Source organism: Benincasa hispida, chromosome 3, assembly GCF_009727055.1.
Source record: "Benincasa hispida cultivar B227 chromosome 3, ASM972705v1, whole genome shotgun sequence".
In the NCBI taxonomy this organism is placed as follows: Eukaryota; Viridiplantae; Streptophyta; class Magnoliopsida; order Cucurbitales; family Cucurbitaceae; genus Benincasa; species Benincasa hispida.
The window spans coordinates 55,852,689-55,858,900 of NC_052351.1; positions in this window are offsets into that span (position 1 = coordinate 55,852,689).

Sequence of the window (6,212 nt, forward strand, 5' to 3'; positions counted from 1 at the left end):
CTACGGCATGAGATTTTATGGATAAGACGTATACCGAGGCCAAGGTCATCCTTGACTGCATCTCGCGGAACATGGATGACTGGATTGATGATGGTTATGGAGGCAGAGGCTCCGAAAGAAGAAAGTTGAATCTGCCATTGTCCCTGCGGAGACAACGACAACTTTGGCCGCACAGATGGTAGCAGTGACCTCTATACTTCAATCAATGGCAATCAATCAAGGAGCCATTCCCCAACAATCAGTGCAACCCGCTGCGCCGACTCAAGTGGCCGCAATCAGTTGCGTTAATTATGGAGGGGCTCATGTAATAGAAATGTGCCTATCGAATATCCAGCAAGTATGCGCCATCTAGAACAACCCCTTCAGCAACACATATAATCCTGGTTGGAGGAACCATCCTAACTTCGGTTAGGGAGGGAATCCAACAAGTATCCTAACCAAGGAGGGCCAAGTAACCATCAGGGTGGCAATTCAAGGAATGGGGGAAACCCTCCTTCTTTTCACCACAATTCTAATCATGGTCAACAAAGGCAATCGCACAATCAGCAACCCTCATCTTCAAACACCTTTGGAAGCTCATTAGAGGCCCTGCTCAAATAGTACATGGATAAAAATGACGCAATGATGCAGGCGCAAACGTCTTCAATTTGAAACTTGGAGATTCAAGTGGGGCAACTGGCTTCTCAACTTAGAAATAGAGCACCTAGAACGTTGCCCAGCAACTCTGAAGCCCCCGGATCTCATGGAAAGGAGCAATGTCCCTGAAGACATTGGGCAGGTAAGCTGGACCACCTGCAGAGGTGTAGATTGTGCTCATTCAAAGAAAGTCATTTTCTGGTCCATATCTTACATCTATGTTTAAATGCTTTCTTTAATTTCTGTTTTTATAGATTTCTGAACTTTGTCTTTTACTACTTCATTTAATTTGTTTCATGACTTTATGCATTTATTCTTCAGTTAACTCTCTTGCATTTATTTTTGTGATTTCTTTAATTCCTTTAACTTTTCTGTATTTAATGCGTTATTCTTTAACCTGGTGAATGATTGAGTAATGAGAAGAAATTTATTACTGTAAGTCATAACAACTTGCGTTGATGAAAAAAAAAAAAGAAATTTTATAATAAAATAAAACACATCCAGTATGCATGGAGATAATGAACGCATCTTGAACTAACAAGATACACTTTGCGTTCACCCAACCCTAATGCATTGCGCTGAGGGGTGTGTTGTGCGCACGTGTGTCCTTTTCCCGTCCTTAGTGAAAATGCAATATGTTGAGGTAGTGTTGCGCTGATAGCAATACCGTGCACCCAATCCTCCAGAAATGCGTTTAGCTGAGGGGTGTGTTGCGGGGATGCCTCTGCAAAGATGCATTTGCGTTGGTGAATTCATTGCGTTAAATCTTTACCTTTCGTCCATTCGAATAAAACATTAAAGATAATTCTTTTTGCAAAATTGAGAAGTCCAATCGTTCCGTATTCCAAAGAAATGATGAGTCTTCATACGAAAGGACGTTTACTCTGAAACCTCATAAATGAGGGGAGTTCAAATGGCGGGCCTTTTGAGTGTCTCGAGGCCTGCCACCGCAACAATAGCATTGGGCCCACTAAGGCCCAACCTATAACAAGGACACCCCCCGTTTGTGAGCACACTTTACCTCATTTGCAATCTGAAACCCTAGCGCCCCTGCATACCGAGCTTTCTTCTTCCCTGAAACCCTAACATTTTCCAGCTTTCTTTCACCTCAGCATTCATGGCCGATCAAACTTCCCAACCTTTCGCTTCACCCTCAACACCTTCGATAGACCAACTCTCCATGCGAGAGGTAGCATTCCTTGCTGCTAGTCACTGTCTTGCTGCTCAACTTCACACTGTTCCTAAAATCGTCGGAAGACCCCAGTGAAACCCATTAGCCGTCAGACCACTCCCAACTCCAACAGCCTCCACTGAAAGTGAAAAGAAGAAACGAGATGACAATGAGGTATTCGAAAACATTCTGAGTAACCTAGAGAAAGGAGAAGGATTGCTCGAGGCTGGGGTTGTAAACCAACCACTGCTTACGGAGGAGGTGACGGTGGCGGTAGCAGAGGAAGTGGTGGAAGAGAAGACAAGGAGAAACACTCTAGCCATAAGGGATCCTGAGGAAACTACGCAAGTAGAATCCTATGAAGGACCCATCAGAGTCGCGTTGGAGGAAGTCGCGGTAGAAAAGCAATCAGAGGTGGAAGAGGAGAAAAAGAAGAAAAATAAAAGCAAGGGAAAGAAGGTTGAAGAAGGTGAGCCATACCATCATCGCAAAGAGAAAAAGAATAAAGAAAAAAAGGAGGATGAAGAAGATGAGGAGGCCAAGCTAAGGAAGAGGAAAGAAAAGGAAGAAAGGAAAGAGCGTAGGCGTGAGGTAAGGCGCCTGAAGAAGGAAAAATAAAGGAAGAAGAGGGCTACAAGCCTAGAGATGGATGGTGAATCCACCTCCGTGAGGGAGGACGGGGGGAACTAGTGCAACTTAGGGAGCCGGCGCAACCTGAAACAACGCAATTGGTTGCGACTGACAAAGGCGAAGAAGGAGAAGATACCCTCCCTGATGCGGCGTCCCAAGGAGAATGCACCGCAAGGGTCTACCATTGACCCTTCACTTTTGATCAACACATTAGAAGAAGAGGAAAGGAGAAGAAAGGAAGAGGAAGAGAGGCAGGAGAAAATGGAGCGGGCGAAACTCATCATTGCAGAAGGTAATTGAAAAAGAAGACTGCATGATGAGAAGGTACGCCGCATTAATGAGATCTCGAGACTCGAAGAAATAAGGCAGCTCGAAGAGAAACAACGCCTTTTGGTGGCCTCTAAGCAGTTTATAGAAGAGTTTGAAAAAGAAGAGAGAGAAGAGAAAGAAGAAGAAAAGAAAAAGAAGGTAGAAGAAGAAAGGAGAATGAGAGAAGATAAGGAAAGGAGGCACGAAGCCAACAGGCAGCGCTTAAGTAAGAAGAAGGGCAAGGAACTTGCCGAACGAGAGAACAAGGAACATGAAAGAAAACAAAGGCAACAATCCCGTCTTGCGTTGGCCAAGGGAAAGGGAAAAGCAGTCGTAGAGAGCAGCAAGCCCGCGTTGGCAAAGGTGCATCCATCAAGGAAAAAAGAGAATGATGACTTATTGATGGAGATGGGCTTTTTCCCTGCGCCAATGCCACTACCAGGTCTGATCACGAGCGTGATCGTAGAACATGGATGCGACACATTTTGCCAATGCCCAGCCATTGTTATTCCAGAGGTAGTGTGTGACTTCTACTATGGACGGCTACATGGCACCAAGGATGTGGTGACTATAAAAGGGCAAACGGTGCCTTTTAGTGCAAGGGAAATCAATGAACTATACCAGATGAAGGATAACCTGGATGCACCGGGCAACAAAATCATTGATGATCCCACTGAAGAGCAGATGGAAGATGCACTGCGAGTATTAACGTAATCGGAAAAAAGTGGTCGGTTTCTTTAAAATGCATAAAGACCTTGGCGTCCAAGACTCTGCTTTTGGAGGCATGGCTTTGGGTTTATTTGGTCAAATGGCGGTTGATCCCAAATTCCCATGACAAGACAATTTCAAGGGATCGAGTTATGGCCGTATATTGCATTGCACGCGGCATTCCAATTGATGTAGGTCGGTTGATCGCAAGTCAAATTTGAGGTTTTATAGGGCACATAAGAGGGCAGTACTTCTTCCCATGGATGGTTTCAAGTTTATGCCTATCACTAGGTTTGGGCATTGATGAAGAGCCAATGGTGGAAGTTCACGACCTGATAAATGTCAAGATTTTGAGTTTGCTCCTCAAAGACTCCTTACACTGCCCAGGGCTCCTTTTGAAAAGGCCCAACATTGATTTAAATGCGCCGCAAGAGCCCAAGCCTAAAAGACAGCGCAGAGATGATCAGGGAAAGGAGAAAATCCAAGAAGAAACAATGCAAGAACCAGAACCTTTGGATCCTTTACCCTTAATAATTTTCCCTTCAAGCCCTCCCACACAACCTTCTTCTTCTTCCCTTCCTGAGCACTTTACCAATCTTCTCCTTCCCCCAAATTCTCTAACCGCATACCCAGTAGCCCCATCCTCACCTTCAGCATCCTCACCGCAAAATTCCCTTCCATCGCCCTATGTTGATGACCTACACGATTTGTGTGAAGGCACCTCTACCCAACCCCAAAATGTTGCTGGCGAAACATTGCAGGCACAACCCACTGTCGCCTTCTTAGCTGCTGAGTTAGTAGAATGTGGTCCCTCTTCTCCCAACAACAACAACTCTTCGCTCAGCAACAAGCCTTCTTTAACCAGAGATTTGATGTGGTAATGGATCAAGTCGACGATATACAGCGCAGTGCTGCCACGTCAAGGGAGGTATTAATTAATATTCAACGCAACATTTATACGATCCATCACCACCAAAGATAGCTTGCGGAGCGCAACCATGAGTACTTTAATTTTCTAACAACATATCTTCATAGNGCGAAGCCAACAGATAGCGCTTAAGTAAGAAGAAGGGCAAGAAACTTGTTGAACGAGAGAATGAGGAACAATGCAAGGAACGGGAAAGAAAACAAAGGCAATAATCTCGCCTTGTGGTTGCCAAAGGAAAGGGTAAAGCAGTCGTAGAAAGTAGCAAGCCTGCGTTGGCAAAGGTGCATCCATCAAGAAAGAAAGAGAACGATGACTTGTTGATGGAGATGGGCTTTTTCCTTGCGCCAACGCCACTACCAGACTTGATTACAAGTGTGATTGTAGAACATGCATGGGACACATTTTGCCAGTGCCCAGCCATTGTTATTCCAGAGGTAGTGCGCGACTTCTACCATGGACGGCTACATGGCACCAAGGATGTGGTAACCACAAAAGGGCAAACGGTGTCTTTCAGCGCAAGGGACATCAATGAACTATACTAGATAAAGGATAACCTGGATGCACCAGGCAACAAAATCATTGATGATCCCACTGAAGATCAAATGGAAGATGTGCTGGGAGTATTAATGCAACCAGGCACTAAGTGGTCGGTTTGTTTAAAAGGAATCAAGACCCTGGCATCCAAGACTCTGCATCAGGAGGCACGGCTTGGGTTTATTTGGTGAAAAGGTGGCTGATCCCAACTTCCCATGACAAGATAATTTCAAGGGATCGAGTTATGGCCACATATTACATTGCGCGTGACATTCCAATCGATGTAGGCCGGTTGATCGCAAGACAAATCAGGGGTTTTGTGGGGCACATAAGAGGGTAGTACTTCTTCCCATAGACGGTTTCAAGTTTATGCCTATCACTAGGTGTGGGCATTGATGAAGAGCCAATGGCAGAAGTTCATGGCCTAATAAACGTCAAGATTTTGAGATTGCTCCTCAAAGATTCCCCACACTGCCCTGAGCTTCCTTTGAAAAGGCCCAACATTGATTTGAATGTGCCGCAAGATCCCAAGTTGAAAAGGCAGCCCATAGATGATAAGGGAAAGGAGAAAATCCAAGAAGAAACAACACAAGAACCAGAACCCTTAGATCCTTTACCCTTAATAATTTTCCCTCTAAGCCCTCCCGCACAACCTTTTTCTTCTTCCTTTCTTGAGCACTTGACCAATCTTCCCACTCTTTCTAATTTTCCAACCGCATATCCAGCAGCCTCATCCCCACCTTTAGCATCATCACCGCATCTTCCCCTCCCACCGCCGTATGTTGATGACCCACACGATTTGGGTGAAGGCACATCTGCCCAACCCCAAAACGTTGCTGGCGAAACATCGCAGACACAACCCACTATCGCCTACCTAGCTGCTGAGTGAACAGATATGCAGACTCTTTTTGCCCAACAACAACAACTCTTCTCCCAACAGCAAGAACTCTTCTTCCAGCAACAAGCCTTCTTCAACCAGAAATTTGATGTGGTAATGGAGTAAGTCAATGATATACAACGCAGTGCTGCCACGTCAAGGGAGGCGTTGATCAATACTTAGTGCAACATTTATACGATCCATCGCCACCAAAGGCAGCTTATGGAGCGCCACCATGAGTACTTTAATTTTCTAACAGCATATCTTCATGGTCCCATGGTGCCTCCGCATCTCAAGCAGCGACTGGTTTTCGAAGAGACTCCACCCGTACTGCATTAGAGCCCTCCTTCAGACCCTCCTACTCCTCAACAATAATTTTTACATTTATTTTTTTGTTATGCGGCCATTCTTTTATCTTT